A 24,444-nucleotide genomic window follows, 5' to 3' on the forward strand; every position below is an offset into this window, starting at 1 on the left:
TACTCACAAAAATACAGCATATTCTTCAGGAACACACTGAAAATACCATCAACATTCAGATGCCCGAGGCTGTGGGTGCTTGACTTTCCCAAGAGGTGTATGCACTGAACATTATGATTTACTGCATTTCCATTCAGCAAGTGATTAAAAACTGCATCGAAAGCGATTAAATATACTATTAAAAACATTCACTTTTAATTCAATCTCAAAAATGGCGCAATTTTTAAAGGAAACGCCGTATATTTCCCGAAGAAATACGTAAAAATTAGGAGCGTAAACACGGGAACATGCCTGTAATCCCTTAAAGAGGAGGGGGACCAGACTCCAAACCAGCAAAGCTTCGAGGTATCGCAGGAGAGAGTTATCGCAGCACTTGGACAAGGCTATTTTTTGGTGAATACAGAGAAATTTATAAGAATGTACTTACGCTGTCCGATAATACACCTAACACTCTCTCCAAGAATGTGTACCACTGAACGCAAAGGCATAGGTGGAATCCAGCCTACTCATGCTTGAGTACCCCACGTTGCATATTTCGATTCGAATGGTGCAATTGACAGGTGGTATATTTTCAAAACAATTAGCTATTTGGTTCACATTGGATACAAATAGACGGGAGAAGGTCTTGAAACATATTTCATTCTTTTATCAGAAAAAAAACGTTCGAAACACACACAGCTGTTTCAAAATGCTCTACCCTCTGAATAATTTTAATAATTACGAATAAAAACCGGAGATTCAAGCGTGATGGAATGTTTCCGTGTCAAAATAAATACCACCAATTTTCCGCGCTTTTAAAATTTATTACGACCTAGGATACAAATTTACTACATGAACTTGAAGATGATGTGGAAACATTGAAACCTAGGTCGTAATAAATTTAACAATCGTGAAAACTTGCAAGTATTTCTTTCAATAATACTAAGTACACACCTCGAAATCATAAAACGCTGGTATTTGAGAGTTTCTAGCATTGATATATAAACATTCGGGTATTTTTCACCCCCGGCAGTAGATAAGACGTGGATTTCGGCGAAAGACTAGACCCTAATACAGCCAGGGAGAGAAGCGATCACCCCACGAACATGAATTCATAACCCCGACAATGGCAGCCGCTCGGGAAAATCGTCCTGCCGAAAAACAGGCGGCGAGCGAGAGAGAAGGGAGGGGGTGAGAGATATACGCTGGCGGAGGGGACGGTTAGAAGGGGATGGGGTAAGTTTGAGGAAAGGAGGGGAGGGCGGGTTTAGAGGCTGTGCATGAAAAGGGTGTTCTCATGGAGAGAGAGAAGAGGGGAGGGGGGACCAAGAGAGGAGAGGAAGGAAGTGGGTTGGGGAGCTAAGTGGGTGGGTCAAGGTTATGAAGGGTGTGAAAGGAAAATTTAAGAGGCAAAGAGAGAGAAGGATATGAGATGGAAGAAGACGTTCCAGGATGTAAGAGAATCCAATATGAGCGACGAGTGAGATATAAATGAGATAGGACATCCACAATGAAAAATACAGCAAGAGAAAGAATTCAATTGAACAAAAGAGTTGGATGACTTGATTCAATACCTTCGGCCTTAAAAACGGTCCAAAGAAAACAAACAATCCTTGGTATAGTATCAGTAGGAGGCGGCCGGCAGCTGAGGTCATTTGCGCCACGAGGGATGGGGATGGAGAGAAGGGTGGAGAGAAACCCGGCGTCGGGATTAGAATGCTCTTGACGAATGGCGCCATGGCTTAACCTCCCATCCGACGGACGGAGTGTTGAGCTTGAAATGTCCTTCACACAACATTCCAGGGATTGGGCAGTCTCCGAAAAATATCTGCAACCGCCGGGATTTGAACCCGAGCCCACGGGTTGGGAAGCCAATACTGTGGCCACCACACCAACCCGATCCACAAACAATTCTTCTTAGGGAAATTAGAGACATGGGTGACTGGCCAGAACGACCATTGACCTTAGGCCTGATGAACCAAAGCAACCACAGAACCCAAACAAAAAGCAATTTTATTATTACGCCCTAATTCTCGGTAAAGTTAGAGTTAGGGCGCCACAACACGTTATGATGAATGCCATGAACACATTGGCTGCGCCAAAGTTTCACCATATTCGCCCTTTCAGAAAAAAAATCACATTACATCGTAGGACCCCCGAAGTCACATACATCAATATCATTTTCTCTATATTAAAAAAAGAACAATTCCCTACACTACGCTTTTAATGTTAATCTTAGACCATAGGACAAACGTTTGCTTTATACTTTTTATTATATTATTTATTATATATATATTTATGTATATAATAAAATATAAGTTATATCTTTTTATTATATAACTTTTTATTACTATAACGGACCACTTGGGCCATAAATTTAGCCAAAAGGGTGGCTTAAAATAACGAAAAGGCTGGAGTAACCTAGAATCTGAATCATATGTAAATATCTATGTGTACGCGAAGAGGTTGAAATATATTACTCTAAACTGCCTCAACAGCGTGTTTCATACCAAGTTTCCGGCATTGAAATCAAAGGGAAGACAGACTCCTCTCAATAACAAACTTATTGATTCTTACCGAAAGACAAGTTCGATTTCAACAGGACTAGAGGCTTTTTAAGAGAAAATATCCTAACTGGCCGAGTATTTTGTAATATTTTCCTTCATAGCTATTTTTTAATGCACAACAATGTGAGAATGTTAGCACAGAGCAGCCAGAAACTTTCCTTCCAACGACGGAATTCGAACCTGGAATCCATATGCAAATCAGTGCTAATCCAATGCGCTAATTCAGCCCAACACAAACAAAAAGTTGGCTGGGAAGGTATTTGAAGAGGCGAGTAAGGGGTAGCTTACAGCGCGAATCCCTCCTTATCGCTACCTATCACGAACAGATCGTCTTCGATTAGACCTAGGTAGAAAAATGGGCCGTCAGGAGCCTAAGGTAGAAGAAATAATAAACATGAGAGCGGCGTCAGGCGCGGAGCATATTTCATTACCAATGGCGAAACTTATTGCGTGACTGCAAATCGTATTCCTTCAAATCGACTTCTGTTGATCATATAATCATCATTCGAACGCGAATAGAAGTGGAGGAACACGCCTTTCCACTAAATTCTACCCTGAGAACCCACTTCAGAATGGGGAATGTCTAGAATCGTATAATACCCGGTAGTCAATACCTTGGGTATGTGCACCGTAAAATTCCAATAAATCAAAAATATTGTTACTTGTGACTTACACGATAACCACAGCTCGTAATTGACAAACTCTTGCATGTAGCAGTGGTGGGTGAAACATTAAGCAAAAATAAGGACTATTCCAAGGGGCTAACATTCATGAATTGCATTATTTATTTCATAATATCGCCAGGAAATTCTTTTTAACATATATAAGAATATATTATCCTCTCCATTGAATTGCCTAAGCCTTAACGTCAATATCGATTTTATCTAGACTTCATGTTACTCTAAATACATCCATTAGCCTGAGCTTACCCAGGTCATCGATAAATACGCACTAAAAATACCTCCACCCAACAGATACGATCCCAAATCACCTCACTACGAATGCTTCCTCTACGAAAATACAACGACCGAGAAATATGTAACAAGCGCGGGTACTTACACTTCGTAACGCGGACTCAAGAACTAAAAAATTCCTCTCCTCCGACCACCTCAGACTTTCTCAATGTATTTCCTGTTTCGCCACCGAAATAATTCAACCAAGACGATCTGTTATTTTCATTCCACCAGCGATGCGGAGACGGCAAGCATTCCACTTCCATGCTTTGAAAAAGGAATTCGACAGCCGAGGGACGTCTGAGTAAAGAGGGCGACCCACAGAAAAAGAAGTGATATCATCCCAAGGACTCAGCGATGGTCTAGAAATAAACAATGCACTTAGCCGTCAGGCCTTGAATGCCACAACCACAGGCCTCCGTACAGAAAGCACGATAAGGCAATGGTTTTAAAGTGAATGAGGATCTTATTTTCCGCGCAGCATGCGAATTAAATTGAAGAGGCTCAGAATTCAGAGCAATAATTATTATCAAAATCGGATACTGATCTCGAAGACAATAATATTCGAAAAAATAATGCACAATTAAGACAGTAAAAGCAAGCATCAGACTTAGAACTATTAAAATTCCTCACGAATGTATTTCATGTACTAACACCCGATAAGTATGATGAAAAGTGTTTTTGGCTGGACATGGAATATATCAAATATTCGCAATTAGCGTTTTATCTACGGGGTGACACTACAATAAATTACGAGCTAATATGTGAAGAATTCCTCAGTGAAAATATGGGGAAGTTATCACATCAGATTATTGACGAGGCGGTCACCATCACCTAGCTTCGCGCCCTATGATTAATGTGTTTTGGTGAATTGTTTATACAAGACTGAAAAGGACAATCCCTATTATTACTATAACAAAAATTTTCTATTTCTCTCACATTTTCCATAACGAGTGTGATATTCAGAGAGCAGTGAAAACTGAAAGTTTTGATAAAAACCGACATTAATTTTGCACATCCAATGGAATCTTCATGAAACAAAGAAAAAATGAATACGTATTCATTTTTCCATATAATTGAGGCGCATCGCTAATTAACCATCTAGGCGACTCAATCCAATGGGAAAAGGTATGTTATCTATACATTTTCATCGAGAACAATCAATGCATAACTTTGAATTCCAGAGGGTAACACTCGGTGTTCACCATTTGCAAGTTTACCGATGATAAACCCACTTCAATTCATGGACTGCTTACCATGTCCTATTTTTTCATAAATTTCGACATCAAGGTGGTACCTTCCGCTGGGGTGTTGTCTGTATCCACCGCCTATATCCGATAGCAATGCGTTCAGAATGGGATAGAGGATCATTAGCCTAGCCCTTCCCCGCACAGCTTCGCTCCACGATTTCCCAGTCTTTCGGATACCGTGACCCGAGGGCGCTTCGTGCATCTATTATCACAAATGTTATCATTTCGTAAACAGCGTACAGGGGGTAAACACGAGTTTTTGAACCTTCCCGCCAGCTAGACCACTACCCTGGTGGTCTGTCCCAAATTGACTAGCCTTATCGACCTCTGAGAGGTTGGCACGTGACCTTCAGCCGAGAGGACACCGATTCCACCACTCCATTGTGTTTGCCTAAGAGGAAAAGGCGGAGTAGAGGAGACGAAGGGGCCTGGAAAAGAACATGAGGAGAGTGGGAGGTGTATCCACTTCGTGAGGGGATAGCAGCAGCCCCGAACCAGACTCGGGCCGGCAGTTGTTCGCCTTCAGACAACTCCTACCCAAAATAGTACACAGTTGAGCCAGGAGGGGGTGCTTAAAGAAAGATAACCCACTGAGTGATAGAGCAAGCCAGGGCTTACCAGAGCATAAGATTCCGAGAGAGAGACGCCTTGATGTGGCCGACCGTTTTAAAAGCACAGTTTACACAATCGTAACCCACCAACCTGTGTATTTACTCGGGGGGAATTCACGTTACACGTGTACGAGATAGCTTTGACAAAAGGAATTCTTTCAAGTCGACTAAATTAGGATTAAGCCATATATTCCCATGTTAAGATGGCAGCAGGCTATCACTCTACTATCTATCTCATAAATTCCATGTCGCCCGTATACCTATACTGTCACACACTGGAAATATTCGAAGCAATTTTTGCATTGCATCAGCTCAAGCTAACTACAGCGTGACTACCTTTAATTCCTACCTAACAGCTTAATAAAAATTAAATAAAGGATCATCTCCTTAAAAGTCACTGCCCCTTCACCGAATTAAAAGCATGCATCGGGCAATTTATGCTAGTTAAAATTAATTCACCCGTACTACATAATTATCGATACGTGGTTGGTTAATTTGGGTTTACAAGGAAGTTATTATGGGATCAAATCTTTGGTAATGGAGAATAAAAACGCCAACACTTCCGCTACCATTAATTCCGCAACATGAAAAAAATTAAGAGGACATCCTGATATAAGCCATGGTCAGAAAAGTATTTGGAAAGTAAAGATGTAAGGTTTCCGAAAATGGTTGACGGGTGTTGATGTAATCGCTATAGGATGACTTTCTCCTCACAATATTGTCAGCAGGGAAAAAAAACTCGTTTCAAAACTTTCACAAACGATAAAGGTCACAAAAACTATAGCCATGACGATTGGATCGAAAGGCAAAAGGTATGTTATGTTATCTGCACATTTTCATCTCGAATAATCAATGCATAACTAAGAATTCCAAGGTGTAATAGAATGATGAAAAAGTGCGGTAAGCGCCTTTAATAAGATCTGTGAAGGTATTTAGTCACCACTGTGGTGAAAAATAATAAAGTTGGATATATTAAACGCCACGAGACAATTTCTAATGTATTACAACGGGAGTTCATCCCGTAAAACATACAAGCACTGACTTCCTTTTATCCTGATTCGTCTCGAACACATGATTCCTTACAAATAATAAACAACCACTAAAACAGAAAAATGCAAGGAAATCCACTACAAAACAATAACAATCATCAAGAATCACGGAAGTTAAGACGGAAAATGCACAAAGAGATATCAAGTGCACCTAAATTCTATGATATACATAACCACAGAAAAAATCACCTACTTACTTAAAAACGAATGGTGTAATAAACGATCTATTTTCGCGACTATCTTGCGAAGCATATTCCTTTAGTCTCACTCAACTCAAAGTAGTCAATAACTATAAAAATGCTACAATGTCATCATTTTTGCATACCAGTTTGCATGGGAAAAAATAAACGAACTTGCAACTCAGCTGACTCGTTTCCGTATCTTTCCTATACTACAATTACTCTCTCAAACTTTGCCTTTTGGAATGAAGAAAGTTTGGTCTTGATTTTGTAGAGCGACTGTATTTCTAGTAGACTTGATCGCATGCACCACTCTCATCATATCTCACTCATAAAGAGGAAATGTTAAACCATCATTCAAATTGCTGTTACAATTTAAAATACGAATACAAAATGTTTCTCAATATTTTACGGGAGTACTATTAATCAGTATCAATAAAACACTAGCATTAAAATAATAAGCAAAAACCGGATACGAAAGGAAAATGGGAGTCATTGAGATAGACTTAACTCAAGAAGCAAAGGAAAAACCCTTAAGGGAAAATCTTAACTAATATAGGACTCCAACATAAAGCCACGAGAAGCCACTTACATACCGAGGCAGAGAATCCCTTGGTACTGACGAGAATAACAACTCAAGACGACAACTCCCGACCCTAAAATCATTAGCGACAAAAAAGTGTCACCTTCACATCCGCCAGGCGCAGAATGTACTGTTAGTCCCAGGGGGTAAAAGCCTGCCCGCACGGTCTTCAAAACAGGGCCTTTTAAAAATGACCTAGCGACGAACCATGATCTACGCCGAACTCACCGAAAACCCAAGCCACTTTCATCGGGTGCAACATACCATGAGGCCTACAGAGGCAAGAACATGCCTTCACATACTGCCTTAAAGTATTCCATGAGCCAAATGCCTTATTTTCTTACACGCTCGCCGCCTGGTCACGGTTACACCTTTTAAGTAGAACCGCCAGTCAGCGCCAACCACGTTTCTAATCAACCTCAGCAAAACATGATTATCTATCAACGATGACTTCTGGTGCAGAACATATTTTCTATTTTAAGTTAAGATTACTCTTGTTATCTTTCATGATTTCTCCCATTAAATCTGAAACTCAAATTCAATGTAGCTGTACAGACAAATATTTTTCATCGAAAAAGTTAGCTCGTTGTGTCGATATAGGAGTCGTTATGTCCTGTATAGGAGTCGCTTACTGAGCCTCCCTTCCACCCTTTGACCTATGCATAATTGGCATAGTGTAAGGCACACAAACAAGCCTTCGGTGCTCACAGAATCTCAAAATATATTCCCCCGAACCTAAGTCTAGTCTTCCATGGTCGGCGTTGGGGTAGGCCAAGATCTTAGGGGGTGTGGGAGGAGGGAAGGGTGGGAGACTCGGAAGAAAACCCCACTGCCATTCCAAAAACCCTCTTTCGGGACAGGAGGGAAAAAAGAGGGGAAGGCTAGGGATGGTGGTGGTGTAGGGTTCGGAGGGGAAAAATACCCCAGACGCCAAAGCCGGCACAACCCCCCAAGAGGGAACCGGGAACTTATTTGAAGGGGGAGGGAGCGGAGGGAAAGAACCATGGCCGCACCCACACCACACCCGACCATCCAGCCCCAAACCCTGGGGCCTTTCATGCGCCGAAACCAACGAGGGCACAAAACCTTCCCAGGGACCGAACCATACCCTAACGCGGCAGCCACCCCGAAGCTCAGCTCGCGTCCCTCTTCCGATGCATCCATCCATCTTGGAAGTGTGTTCTGTGGAGGGGGGAACGGCCGTAAAAAGGACAGGGGGATGGGGTGCTTCGAGGAAGAGGTTAAAGGGGGGAGTGGGTATTGAAAGTGGAAGAGGGGACCCCAACAAGGATAGCGGAGGGCGAGTCCTGGGATCCTTCGGCTGCGGCACAGAGCTGCTGGCCCGTTCACACACCGACGACGAATCGAACATAGTTTTATGTAGGTGTGCGCAAATCGCCGAACGACCACGATAATACCAAAACCACTGCATGAAACGAGTGACTTAGTATGCAGTTACGCGCGCGGGTGTAAATTTATGAACCTATGATGAGGTTCGCCATGAAAACATATTTGATTTAGCCGCGATACCGGCTAAGCCAAAATTTTGGAGTTTACAGCCGAAATGCATTCACTGATAACCCAATTTGGCTCTTATCAGCAACATTCACAAAACAATATCCGTTTCTAGTGGTAAGGCGACATAACTATTTGGGGCGGGGGATATATCGATAAAATGGTCGGATAGAGCTCTCCTAACAGGATCAGTGCACTCCAAAGGAGGCTAGTCGACAATATTAAAAATAAATACATCATTTACATAAATTATATAAAATAAATGGCAAAAAATTACGTTACTTAAAATGATTCATAAAAATATCAATTTTTCTCTATTTCGCCACTCAATTATAACTAAGCAAAACCCCACAATCGCGCAAGGGGAAGGGGATCAGCACTATCCTCTCTAGACTTCAACACTGCAAGATGAACAGTAAAAATATATCACTCGAAGAGAAAGCACTTCCCTCTTCCCTCAAAACCTTTAAGATTCGAACACCAATTCATAAGCAGCAACGTTTCAACCAAGATTATATTGACCTAGGCACTTCGGTAGGGCTAGTAAGGTGCCTGATTATTTATTACAATACGCATTGCGGTTGTTCCCTACACTTACATCCAGAAATATACATTTTACCCAAAAAAACGTATCCAAAAGACGAATAGGAGTGTGCAACAAGCGGCGCGAACTCGGCTTTATTTCACAAAACACTTGTGTTGTTCATATAATTAGCATATGATCATCAAGATAAACGCTCAGACCAGCATTACATTTAAAATTTCACTCTACTCAGGCAATTATAGCGAAAATATACGATTATGACTACGAGCGTAAGTAGCAGACTACCATGCTGCTCACCATAATATCGGCTAATCAAGGAACTATGTCAAGAAAATAAGAGACCAAATATAATTATCTAAACAAAGAATGAATGTGTTACACAACTGCATTTGAGTAATTTATTAAACAAAACGTTTTCAAAATAGCGAAAACTACAGGGGAAGTAAACTCTGGAGAGGAATAATAATAAAACGTCTTTCTCGGGCGAGAGTGGGACTAGAAAGTCCCATCTAACCCCACGTCAAACATCAAATTATTGCAGCTAAATACATAGTCAAGTTGCTCTTGGAATCACATACAGTCAATTCTGACAGAAGAGACGAGGAATGAGATAATCGACAAGTTTATTCCATGTCCGCCAAGATTCCCGACATCCCGGCTTGTAGCTCCATCAAGTCGTGATAATGCATGCCGATTGATTGCGTTCGTACGCACTGGTGAGGACGTGGGAACGGGACAACAGCAAACAGCTCGAGAGAGATGGATTCGGTAGAGAAGGGTCGCGGCGGGAGAGGACTGTGCGCCGGTGCAACCGGAGGGGGAAGTCGGCGAGGTAGGGGAAGGGATGCTGCGCTACAATTGTGTGCGCCTCGCCCACGCAGCCGGGAGAACCCTTTTCCTTTGCTGAGCACAAGGGGAGAGCCACGGTATGATAACAAGAGTGGTGCACCGGCGGGGATGCAAGCAAAACCAACGAGTGCTGAGAGCCACCGCAAGGAAAAGCTGGAATCTCCGACCCGGAGTGGACTGGCTTCCAAGTTTCACGCATCCAAAGCAATGAGCTCTAACGCTAGAAGAAAAATAATGCCTTGTTCACATTCTTAAGGCCGGTTACTTATTTATTTATTTATCACATCCCCCGTAAACAGCACATAGCGGTCTTTCACAACGAGGGTTTCCAATATTAACAAAGTACAACACAAACATCCATGCCCTGGATAGGGATCACCTACCCAGGCGGGATTCGAACCCATGACCTACGGTTTGGCAGGCGATGACTTTACCCCACCGCCACCGGCAAGATACATGATATATTAACCCGTACGAGTTAACGCATATGATATTTTTGCCAATGCTAAGCGAACACTTCCATCAAATAAGACTAGTTTCACAAAACCTATCGTTCTAATGAAGTTTTTGGTCATTTAGCAGCTTTTATGGTCCAACAAAATGTATTCAGCATAAAATATAACACTAGCTCTTGTGGATTTCAAACAGAAGGAATAAGCAAATACGTTATCAGAAAATAGAGCAAAGAAGAGAACTGTGTCAAACCAATCATAGGATGCTATCTATTAATGATCATGACGATGATGATTATGATAGGATTCCTGATAAAGCCCTTTCCATTTTCATGTGGAGACCCATTCATCAGAACAGTAGTTTTTAGAATATGAAGCGGCACAGTGCATAATGGAGACATCTCACCCTGCAGCAAAAGCCTTTGTGGTGGCTTGCAAGTAACAATGAAGAAGACAGTAGATGAACGAAGAAACCTTAAGCCAACTGGGGCTACAGTGCCACTATTGAGAGGGGATATTTATGAACGAAGTTTACGATGAAACAAAGAAGGATTCCTCCTTTGTGTCGTAAATCAACCGTTTAAGAGCACATAAAAGTGAAACTCCATAAAGACGCACAAAAGTCATAATTACACGTGAATTCGGCTGCACGGCAGCGGAGGCGACAGACGCACGCAACACAACGCAACCCATGCCAAGTCCCACGCCCAGATAGAATATTTATGCACTCCCTTCGAGTCCAGCATAATTAAACGACGTAGAGAGGTGGCTAAAACAAAAGGATGACGACCCCTACACGGTAGACTTTAGATGCGACCGAAAAGGGCAAAAAAATCAAGCCTTTAAGATAAACAAGATAAGGCACAATACAGTCAACCAAATAAATTAAAGCAATTTGTACGGAGAGAGATATAACGTTTAACGTAGGCTTTCAAGGGACAACTGAAAAGAAAAACATCCCCAGAGGGGTCTATCGTTTAACACTATATAATTATTCTTTGGAAATTATTTTGCGCCTCTCTTCAACGAGATAATGTCTATTCTCTAACCTCGTTTTTAACTCACCTTCCATTATAATTCTAAAATTCTATGCCAACAAGGTGGCGGATTCCTGGATAAAACTATGAACGTTTTAAACGATGCTTTCTTCTTTTTCACTTTTTTCATACCGAGAGCATGAGTTGCTAGAGGCTGTCGATAATAATAAATCTCACATAATTCTATTCTTCAAAAACTTTATTAAGCTGCAAATAAGTACCAGTAATTCTATAATCGAATATATATAAAGGCGAACCACAACACCACACAAACCGAATGACGAGTTTCCTACTAAACATAATTTTAAACACATGCACATAAACCTCGCCTCCCGTAGAGGCTTTAACAACACTGCTGTATTAGTATTTCCTTATTTTCGGGTATTTCTGCATTATTTTACGCTGACTATGACATCTCATGGCCAATGCATACTACCTTGCCTCATAACTTCTGAAAAACACCCAAAAATTCGAATTTCGAAACTTTAGACACGCCTAAATTGGCCACCCAACTTCAAAATCAACAACGACACATCAACACCCGAAAAATCGATACACTACCCTAGCCAAAGAGTTCCACTTTCCAAACCATGAACCCAAAGAAAAACTGCCGCGACCACGCATACCCAAGAACGCATGTCACACACAGTTGCTCTCCTCAACACCGTACCGAGAAATAAAATAAGATAATACCCCTTTGAACGACAGGAGGAAAAAACCAAAACGCACAGAGGACAAAACAGTGCAGATTCAGGCGAGAGGGAAAGGAAGAAACCTATTAATCCGGTCGTCATTAATGTCCTGCCTCGGCAAAGGGGAATAGTCACGTCGAAAGGCCCCCCTGCCGAAAAAAACCAGACCAAAACGGTAGGGGAGGGGGGAAGTAAAACGCGTGCAATCTGCATAATTCTACGGCGTCCCAACTCTCTCAAAACCCACACACACGACTTCCCCACACCCAGGGGCAAAGCGCAGCGAACACACCCCGCTCCTACCCCACCCTACAACCAACTTCCCCGCCGTCATTTCACTTTCAATGCGCTCTCTCAAGGGCCTCCCGGTTTACTCTCTGCCGAGCTCAAACTCACTCGTAGAAGACCCCCCACAAACCTCTCTCTACGCACATCATTCCCCATCGCGCACAACCAACCCCAACCGCTTGCCGTTCGAGGGCAAGCCAGACAATATCGACCCATCGATCTGGCCGGCAAAACGAGAAGGAAACCGAGTCGGAAAAGGGGGAGTGAGGGATATGAAATGGGGGAACGAAGAGTGGGGGGGGGGGGCTGAGGGTTCAAGCCTGGCGTCGACGCGAGGCTGCCTGAACAGGGGGACGCGCCGGCGTGATTCACCGAGGCTACCGGGTTGGACCGCGGACGCGAACCCTGAGGTTGGTCGATTTTGAACCGCGAGGTTGGTCGATTTTGGAACATGTAATTGGTCGATTTTGAACCATGATATTGGTCGATTTTGAACCGTGATATTGGTCGATTTTGAACCCTGATATTGGTCGATTTTGAACCCTGATATTGGTCGATTTTGAACCCTGATATTGGTCGATTTTGAACCCTGATATTGGTAGATTTTGAACCGTGATATGGGTCGATTTTGAACCGTGATATTGGTCGATTTTGAACCGTGATATTGGTCAATTTTGAACCGTGCGATCGGTCGATTTTGAATCACGAGGTTGGTCGATTATCAACCGTGATGTTGGTCGATTTTGAAACGTGAGATTGGTCGATTTTGATCCGTGAGGTAGGTCGATTTTAGCTATCGAATTAGCATCGACCGCAGAGCAAAAGTAAATGATTGTATATTGCGAACTCAATTTGCTATGTTATACTATATATTTTATATTTTATACTAAGTTTATTATTTCGTTCCACGGTTTCAACCACTAAATAGACATAATCAAGGTTTTACGACTTCACTTCTCTCTTGAACTACAATCATTAGTATCATCCTTGGATAATAAACGAGCGAGTGCTATAGGTTTCCGATGATTATCCAAAAACGTGGATTTCTTTCGAAAGTCGACGAATCCAATAAAAGGACTCAGAATAAAGCAATGGATTAAAGATCAATAATCGAGGATCACTCACGACCCAGTAACGTGATATGTCATTTACTTTCCGAGTTTTCTAACGAGGACATATTTGTCTACGTTAGCTTCAAAAAATGCCAACGATCAATAATATTTCACCTAACTTTCACGCACAAATACTTTACAGCGACCGGTTTACAAATTTTTCTAAGACTGGAATCTCCAAATTCGATAAGCGATGACCACTGAAAATGGCAAAATATGCCAACGATGATCGGCATACATCGATATCCGACGACGAACGACAATGCGAATAAGCTATCAATATTTGACGTATGCGCAATCGATAATTGGCTGCAATGATTCTTAAAGAAACCGGATTACCACAATGACGATCGATCAATGATCAACGACTTCACTTAATCCTAGTTTAGAAGTTGAATTAAACTGCTGTAGCAGTAGCTCCAAAACGATACCTTGCCCCAAGATTCAAAATAGAGTTGTCCCTAGAGTGCCGATGCGATTTCTGATGGCAGAGCTGAAAAAACAGAAGTCACGGTCGCGAAAAAGAAACTATTCCTTTTCTCTTCTTCGCGAGAAAATGAAATTAAATTTGGGGTAACAATTGCTTCCTTATACGTAATACATTGCATAAAATCAAGTTGTCTTCCTTACCCTCTTAGGTACATCAACGCTAGTCGCTCGCGATAAACCAATAGCCATAGATTCCGACTGTGTTCAAAGTTGAACAGCCCCAACCTCGCTAACGCATCGAATCAAAACCTTAATCGATTCGTTTGCTTTTTTCTGAGCTTCTAAGTCTGTCTACACGTGCGAATCGATCATAATAGTCGACTCATGTAGCAGTCAACTACCACGAGTCTGCATCTACATAGTACGCCGCGAGCCACCTCTAGGGTGTTTGGCAAGGGGTGATCAATCACCAACATGCAGCATTCAATAGGAGCACCACATGTACACCTAAAATATTACAAGGCTTTACGATTACTGAAAACCACTGATAAACGACGAACATTGACAATCGAAAATGCAATCAGTTGACACCTTCCGTCGGAGTCAGAAGGGTTGATATCGCATCGAAAAGGGTTACCGAAGTACAGAGAAACCGTAACCCGAGGCGCCGTGTGGCGCGGCCCCCTCCCTTCCTCGGAGACGTGCTCATCTCGCTGCATCTCGAGAAAAACCTTCCTTTCAGCCCCAACTCCCTTCCCTCACTCCAGGAATAACTGCGGGGACAAAAAATCGAGCGCCGAGACGACGGAGTCTGAGAAGCCCTCCTCTGGCCACTGCAAGTGTTCGTTCGCTGCGAGGGGGAGAGCAGCGGATAGCAGCACCGTTCCCTTCCGACGACACTGCACCGGATTGCATTGGATAACACACGGAGTGATGTTGCAGGATAGCTACTGATACTCAATCTCAAAGTTCCCTCGCTATCCATTCTTCTCCCCATATACTTCTCGGCCCAATGGATCACAAAAGCGCATCACACTACTTTACTATAGTGTACCAGCGTCTGTCTACGAATATTTGTTATGAAGTTACAGGATAGTTACCGATACTTGCTCTCCAAGTTACTTTCGCTTTCCTTACTTCTCCCTATCGCCAATAAATATACATCCCTGCCCGATGGATCACATAAGAACATCACACTACTTTACAAAAGTGTAACATCGTCGGTTTACGAAAATATATCATAATACTATGTGAATTCATTGAAAATTAATCCACAATCTAATACTAACAATAGGTAGATTATCTTCATCGTGACACATGTACACACGATACAGTTTGTCATTAACGCACTGACGTAAACGAGATTTTAATGAAAGTACTACTAGAACAGGGGTAAGACAAACATTTTACAACATCATACCAATTTGGTCAATGACGAGGGCCAAAAAAATAAATAATTGCGATAAATTTCCTAACCATTAAAATCCTTTTGCCTAACATTATTTAACATTTGAGGTAGTACTCATAAATGGAATTCTCCTTACCTCGGCCAGCTCCGCGTTCCGATTTCAACAAGTCTCTGGAGCCAATTTCTTCCGCTTGAACTCCAGCGATAATTTCTTCAAAGTCTTCAGTCTCAAAAAATAAAATCAATATTTCCACGCTGCTTCTTATCAGTAATAACCAGCTGAAAGGAAGAAAAAAATATATTAGTTTCTCCTGGTTTTTAGTACGACGGCATACAGTAAAGAGTAAAGCATAATAAACCACGAATTTAATAACACATTGCTAAATAAGTAGGCATAGATAATTTTACTGTAAAATATGAGACATGCGGGATCGACTGAGAACATACTCCAAAGTCAATTACCTCCAAAGTTTACCATAATTAAGACAGACTAGATGATAAAAAAATTGAGAATGCTCAACCGTACAAATACGTCCCTATGATGAATCATTGGCGATGATTTTGTGAAGGCGAAAGGAAAAACAAATCGCCAACAAAAAAATACAAAGTTTTTTTACGGAGAAAAACAAATTATGCTAGAAACTAGCGGTGAGTTTCTAGCAGCAAAATATTTATTCTATATTTCCAATATTTATGCTAAAATTATTGACACAACAAAACCCCTACAAAGCGTGGTAGGCCATTTTACTACCATGACGGATCCTCTAGGCGGTAAAATAATATTTAATATTTATTTAATTTTTAATTTTAATCTCATATCACTGTAAACATCACATATTGGCTTTATACATAGGGTCCTTTCAATATATTAACAATTATTCGTGCAAAAACAACCCTGCCATGGATAGTGACACCCCACCCCGGCGTGACTTGAACCTGCGACCTCTTCTTCGGCAGGTGGGGACTTGACCCACGACCACCGAGGCAGCAAGTCTCTCCCTCTCGGTGGTCGTGCTTTACCCCGCCGCCACCGAGGCCGCCAAATTAGGAATATTAACTTAAGAGTAAACGCAGTCGATGCGTCATCATCAGGCATCAACAATTAACTATGTCAGAAAAATGACATAAGGTGAAATGAAATACATATATTTTTCCTATACAAGATACAGACAAACTGTACACAAAACCATTATTGTAACCGGAGGAATTGAAGGATCAACAACTTTGCTATTTTGGTATTTACCTGCATTTTTCACCATGATAATGTTACTCTGTAACGATACCATGGTCTGTGTCAATAAATTACTATGAGGAAATAGCAAAGTTGTTGATCCTTCAGTTCCTGCGATTGTGGATTTCCACATAGTTACGCCCGCTACTATTAATTACATTATTGTAACATAATTTGGTAATGGCTATCACTACCCCCACAACGCTGTTGTGATTGCGGGCCAAGTCATCGGCAAGCAATATGTCTAATTGTAGTGGCTGCTGAGCCTTTCGTGAGGGGCACCAGAGAGGGACTGAATGACACGACGCATTAGCTAACAAGCGAAATTGCATCTTACAAGGACGTCGGTTAATTAGCTGCCCTTAACAGAAACAGAAGTAGGGGCTGAGAGAGCTGGGAAATCAACTGCAAAAGAATCGCCAATTGAGGTAAAAGCATGGTCTGCCAAAAGGGGAAGTAATTTGCTGTAACTACTGAACTAATTGGATTTTGGATGCTAAGGTGACACACCGTTGATTTTCAACGGTCAAAAAACTCGCACACCATAACCGTTAAACCAAGTTATAACCCAACAATAAGAGGGCTAACATTATTAAGCAGAATGATGACAAAAAGAAAATAATTCTAATATCTTGCTGGGAAAACAAGGATGATCCGTGGAGGGTTACACATTTCTATGAGTGAATACGAAACATTCCCATCTGGAGGGATCTTCAACCCTCCGGCAATAACAAAAGGTTCAATAATTTCGCCCGAATATTTTAACTCTGTACTAAATTCGTAATTGCACGACAGAAACGAAAACATAAGGGACGAATAGATGGTAACTATCATTCGTTTTGCTCAAGCAAAATAAACGGCCACAATATACAAACTGCCGTACAAATAACCCATACAAAATTTCATCTTCACCACACTCCCCTATTTTACATACAACACTGCTTTTGCAACAGTCCCGATACACGTCTATACGGCATCTCACGGAGAAAGTGCAAATGTAGAAGCTCTGAATCATATGTCAAGGTCTCAACCTCCACAGGTCACCGGCGTCGCAAAACCGAGAATACTTCGCAATATCCCCATAGGAGGAAGCCGATCCCTCAGGTCCCCCCAACACGCGAAAGGACCCCCAAGTTGGGGTAGGAAACCTTCGCTTTCGCTAGACCGCCCATGATGGCTAGGGCCCTGCGGACGGTTGACAGTCTCGGGGAAGGGGGTCCAATGATATCGATTAAAAGACTCCCCCGCGTTATTCCCACATCCCCTGCGAGGGGTTCAAGGCGAACCAGGAGGGAAAACGTAGCGGGGGAAGAAGAAACCTGCCCTTCGCCAGGAGGAGGAGGGCGAAAAGGACGTAAGAAGAAGAAGAGAGGAGAGGAAGAACCTTTGGGCCCTTGTGCTCGCCAAGGCACAGGGTTTCTGAGAGAAGCAGAAGGAGCTATACCACCACCGCCCACACCCTCCCGAAAAACTTTTTAACGAGGTGAGTAGGGGCACTGGCCTACGGACAAAATGAGCACGGCAAGGAAGAAGACCGGATGGCATGAGAGACCGGAGAAGAAGGAGACTATCTGATGCGGGGGAGAGAGAGTTCATATAGAAGGAAAAACTTGGAAGAGGTGATATCCAAGTCGGTCCCGGGCTGGGGAGGAGGAGAAGGGGCTGGATGGGTGGAAGGGCTTCCGAAGATGAGGAAGGCTGTAGAGAGGGGAGTATTACGTCGGATTGAGGAGCTGTGATGAGAAAGGTGGGGGCGGTTCGGACTCTGGAATGGGGAGGGGAGGCTTAAGAAGTTGAGAGAGGAATATGGAAGGATAAGGAAAGCGGGTGGTAGGACATAAAGGGAAAGGGATACCGGTATAGGATGGGGGAGGTAGGGACCTCGATAAGGAGGGGAAATGACGAAAAGGGTTATGCCCTGATGCACTATCGTCGCACGCACGTATCAACGTTGCCAATACAATAGAATCCACATTAATAACAGACTTTTGAAACAAAAATGTGAGCAATATTTTCTGTTTTTTATGGGACATCTACATGGAAAGGTTGGTAAAAGATTTTAGCAAGAAGGAGAACATGTTTGCTACTATAACGTTTCACTAACGTTGCATCCATGACCAAGATTTCAAATTCACTAACAATATTTCGTTGACTTACAAACGCAAAATCTGCACCATCATTTCCAATTTTTGGTTCGGCACCAAGGTTACCATACTTAGTTCAAGATTTTCTCATGTAGCGTACCGAGCCCTAAGGCCGTTTTATACAGGGCACGGAATTGCGCAGGTTAGAACTGCATTCATTTCTAAAATGGCGTGGAATTGCGCGAATGCATGAACAAAATTAGAACACACTTTTTCCATCTCACGTCCACGCATTTTGGCAGGTGTTCTAGCAATTCGCCGCTTTACACGACGCAATTTTGACTGCGCCTTCGTACATACGTCAGATTAGGCCAGTGCGTGCCCCGTTAAAACTGTCTTTAGATATTATACAAGCAAATTGACGAATCGGGTGCAGTAACAGCGTAATTAAAGAAGCCTTTTAGAGGAGGTTTCAGTTAATTCGAATAGCTGGAGAAAAGGATGGTTTGAATGGATGAAAAAATTGTTTATTTACCTTCTCACCTTTTCGAGTATCATACTGTATAACAGTGTAACAGAGCCCCCAGGAGTGTAAAAAGTAAAAAAAGCGTGAGATGTACACTCCCCTTTTTACTCACGTCTTCCACGGAAAAATTAAATTGATGTCGTCGGCTAGGCGCTTGATAGGGGCAAGGGTGATACTAGATCAAGGAGAGAAAAATGCTAAATTGATTGAGGGGAAGAGGCCTCGTCGAGGGTTGAAAATGAGAGGATCGGGTTCAGGGGCAAGGGTGGAGAAAACGAGAGCAAAACGTAGAAGAGGGGAGGGGCCAGAAACGAACAGCATGGTGGAGGAAACCGGTAATGTCGCCGAGAGGAAGCTTTCAACACGGACTACGCTATCAACGCGATGTTTTGAGATGACTCGGTCATTACATTCGCCCCCACTGCTCCACCCTATTGGTTAGCTCCGTGCCAATAGTGCCATTTTCGACCCAACAACAAAAGACTTCCATTTATGTAATTACAGGCTTTTCGTGAACATAGAGAATAAACCACGACAATTTCCACAGTTATAATCGAGACCTCCGACGGTAGCATGGTACTTGTATGGTGCAAGAGGCGGTGAAACTTTCGGAATGAACTCCCAAATATGGAACATAATTAGAAATATAACACGCCAATTTTTTTGCTATCATAGTACTATTTGAAAAAATACCAATATCACTTCCAATGAAAGCCTCCGCACGATAGGATCTTCCTCAGACCTCCTTCCATGCACCTATTCTACAAAACACACCCTATTTTGTCCTCTTCATCTCATCCATTCAATTTATTTTTCACGAGCTTTTCTACGTTTACATAATCGCATGTACACAATGGTATCATCATGTAATAGCGCTACGCTGAAGCCGTATTACTATTCATGTGTTGAGTACACTTAGGTGATAGATGGATGACATTGATAGATGATAGATTGATAGTGCACTATAGAATCTCGGACGAGAGATCGTCGACTAGCGGTATAGCATTTCGATACTAACACACGTCATAAATACGAAACACAAATATTTATCATTTAATAGACAATGTTACCTGCATAAATTCTACAGGGAATAATAAAACAAAAATACTTGCTAACGGTACAAAGCCTAGTTGAACCAAACCATCTGCTTTCGGTATGTTTCTCTCTCGGTAATGACTTCGCACAACTGAGACTGATGACCTCCTCAAAAGCCACATTACCGTCCATTTTGCCTTCCATGCTTACCTCCATGATCCTCCATACCACACTATTATTAAGTATTTTATTTACCCCTTCACATGAAGCAAATGCTTTAAAAAAAATTCTGATTGCATCCACTTTATGCTAGCGCGGGTGTTTCTCCAAAATAATGGTAAACGCCAAATTATAACGTCTATGTCACAGCGCTAAATTCGTACTGAACAATAGCACGATCAGCGGATATTGTGATGTAACTATTGGCAAGCAATTAGGCCGGTCATCAGCCTCATTTAACAAAGTAAGGCCTCTGTAATACACCTTTCATACCGCTTGGAGTTAAGTTTAGCTTGGTAGCCCATTTTCTTTGAATATTTGGACTTTAAGCCTACTGGGTACCGTCGAATATGTGTGAAAATTCATTACTGATGGCTAAGTAACCAACACGGTTTACAAATTAATATTAAGAGCCAAACAACAACGAAAAGTTCTAAAAAAATGTAAAAGGATGGTTTCCTTCATAAAGAACTTCAATAGAAGAAGACGGCATAAAGAAATACAATTCACGAGTCATAAAATTTGATCACATAGATAACACTTCAAAGATAATGCATTCAGAATATCATAGCCATCCATCTTGTAAGACATAATACGAACTGTTGATGTAATAACAAATGAGTTTAACAGAATAACCATTAAGAGTATGGCTGCGAGGGGAATGACTTAGCACACTAGCGGCCAAAAAAAATCAGGCATTCAAGAGAACTTAAAAAGTCCTCTTGAAACATGGTTTCTGACCCATGACCAAGGCGGTGAAGAGTGGAATAAGACTGGGCGGAATGAATACAAAAGACAAGAGAAGGAAGTACACGGCATCAACCACGAGAAGAGATTTTGAGATATGGCTTGCCTATAAGATCATCGTTCCTTGAAAAGCATTCTTCAAGACCTTCCAACCGGAGGGACAACATAAAACCAAGGCACAACGTACTCGGTATATGCCACGTTATACATTTTTTAATCCCACACATCAATATCCTAAGGCTAAACAATATTTTAAAAACTTACGTTAACAACAAGTGAAAATTATATACTGATATCAAGAGAACAATTTCTGTACACCTAAACATCTAGATCCAAAATTGAAGCACTCCAGCAAAACTGTGATGACGTGCATTTATAAGGACCTGGAGGATCTTAAAAATGAGAGGTGAATAAATGTATTTTCAATGCGTGCATATATGTATATGCACTGTGGTTTTTCCGTCATTGCGTGCTTCATGGCTGACTTGTCGTGATGATTATTTTGCATAAATCTACATCTATAATTTATCCCACAAGGTACCGAATTGGCCTGTGTTCGTGTTTTTTATAATCGTACATACAAGTTCGAAAACGATCTGTTTTCTTATCTGTATGTTTCGTATCGTTTGTAACAGTATTTTCCAATACCTGCTAGGCAAAAAGCTTCATTCAGACCCAGCAACACTGAAGGCCTATGGAACTGCTGCGAAAATCTTTGCAACCTTTCATAATCGGGAAATAGCCGGACGTAAAAACATTTGACTCGCCAAAGCCCTCTATTACCCAATGACGATATATGAGGCGAAGATTCATTACCGATGGATGGACTAGGAGTTGGCAGGAAATGACGGGCAGGTAAATCAAGGAATATATAGTATCATTTAGATACAACAGAAAAACAAATGCACGACAATTGCCCTGACAATAGGTTAAAAATTGGTACTATTAGAAAGAAAATGGGGTATCAGTCGTCAATTTTAACTTCCACCGTCAAATAAAACGGATACGAGAAGACATTTCTTTGGTATATTTATTCGTCCCACATGTTTAGATAGCTAATTAATTCGGTGGGCAAGATACGATAGAGAAGGTATTAATATGGTAACATCTGGGCAGTCGGAGCCTAAGAGGGCAAAACCATTGAATGTGCACCAATCCCCACTCGGAACTTCCTTCGAGATGTTTTTCTTGTAATAATGGAAGAAGAAAACACTCAGCATAGCAACTGCTTCTTAAAAATTACAAGCTTTTCAGCATTATTATGCACTGTTAAAATTCATTTAAAAGATAAAAAAGACTTAAAATGTAACCAGATAGGTTGAAAAAAGAATCAATCAAAAATAATTTGAATTGGAACACAATTTTCCAAATATTTTCAATGCATTGTTGTTGTTGTTTGCTAATTGTTCATAATATATTACATTTTTAAGTTTCTTTTTTAACGCAAACGACATATGATACTACCATTGACACACATGCGCCATTTATTTCATTTGCTTGTGTGAACTGGCTGGTTGGGGCGAGTTTTTGACTTACCGGTACAGCCTATGATTCGTGCCTTCGGCGCGGTAATTCTGTTAAACTCTACAGATATTTTGTCACTATTCGGAGTGGTTAGGCCCAGAAGAGGGGACAAACCCAACGTCGAAAGAGTCTAAGGCTCAACGAGACGCACCACAAGAGGTGAATTATTTCGGAAACAGTTCGTCACGAAAGAAAACAGAAGCATTCGGCCAAAAGCGTCGGCCTAAAACTTATAAGCGCATCTTCAGGGCACGTCTATTCCATTCCAACCCCGACAGAAATGAGACCGGGATACATAAGGAACGGATGGATTGTGAAGGAGCTGGAGAGGTTCTGGAGGAGGGTGGAAGGAAAGAGATGGATTGAAGCAGAAAAAGATTCATGGGCCGAAGGGAGGGAGGGAGTAATGGGCGAGAGAGGAAGTTAAGCGGGGAGGCAGAGGGGCTGGAGGCGGGGAGAGGCGAGGGGGAACGCCGGCGAAGGAGCGGCCAGACCCCAAGGTGGGAAACTTTGAGGAGGCAGGTATGAGGAGGCATGCGGCTAAGGGCGGCCCGAGCCAGATGCGAGCTGTCGGCCACAGAATAAATGCACCCCGGCGCCCCACCTGACTACTGCTGTCATAGCCTGGCATGCATCCCGGGTAGAAAACATCCTTACGAGAACGCACAGAAATCTCGCGTCAAACTACGACGTTTTCACCGAAAACGTAGTTAATAATTTAATATGTAATATAAACTTTTATTCCACGAATTTTTTGAATGTTGTGACTCGTTTCGAAGCACCTAGAAGTGTCAACCCCTTCCACCAACCTTCTTCCTCCCCCATAGCCTAGAACGAATATAAGATCCAAGCCTTTCATTCGACCCTTTGTTTCTGATGATGACGCCGCTGCGTCGAAACTATATGGTCATTCCATTTAAAAAAATTGGTTGAATAAAACAAAGTTTATTCATTTTAATATTTAAATAAACTTCCAAAAAGTTGATCCTGAGGCGAGAGAGAGAATACATAACGTAGTTTTTTTTTAAATAAAATAGTAAACATGCAAAAAGACTGCCAATTAGGAGTGTACTTATAGCGACTAAAAATTAAATAAATTAATTAATAATTAAAATTTTAAACCAGACAAAATTACGAAAAAACAAACCTATTATCGTGGCCACATTCTCAGTTATTTATCCAGTTTTATAATCAATTACGCGTTAAATATGATGATGCCAAGTGAATAAAATTTTTTTAAAATTCTAAATATGCTAGACATTAGCTGTGCATTTTTCTTGGGCTTCCCACCGGGTTAAGCACTCCATTTCTGCCGACGTTTCTATGAAATACTTTTCCATCGTTCTCAGGGCGGGTTGAAGCCGGGTGCTCAGGTTTATACATTGAGTCCGGGTCAGCCACCATTCGCAGGAAAAGAATCATATCCTTCATAGCACGCATTATATTCCTGACGCGTTAAGGCTATGTAGGTTAGGCCTTGGTGCTCGACTAAGTGGTACCGGGTTCAAAAAGGTAGGCATAGTCACAGGCATAGAGTTTATGTTACTAATCACATCTTTAAGTCGGGCAATAACTTTCTGA

General features: G+C 41.8%; 1 protein-coding gene across 1 annotated transcript in view; it reads right to left on the bottom strand.

Annotated features, from left to right (window-relative positions):
* Window positions 1-24,444, bottom strand: part of LOC124162187 (brain tumor protein) — a 176,395-nt gene that overhangs the window by 62,884 nt on the left and 89,067 nt on the right. Inside the window, exon 3 of the mRNA XM_046538619.1 lies at window positions 15,634-15,776. The gene's annotated coding sequence lies outside the window, so the exon portion shown is untranslated. The remainder of the gene's footprint in view (window positions 1-15,633; window positions 15,777-24,444) is intronic.

Source organism: Ischnura elegans, chromosome 7 (genome assembly GCF_921293095.1).
Source record: "Ischnura elegans chromosome 7, ioIscEleg1.1, whole genome shotgun sequence".
In the NCBI taxonomy this organism is placed as follows: domain Eukaryota; kingdom Metazoa; phylum Arthropoda; class Insecta; order Odonata; family Coenagrionidae; genus Ischnura; species Ischnura elegans.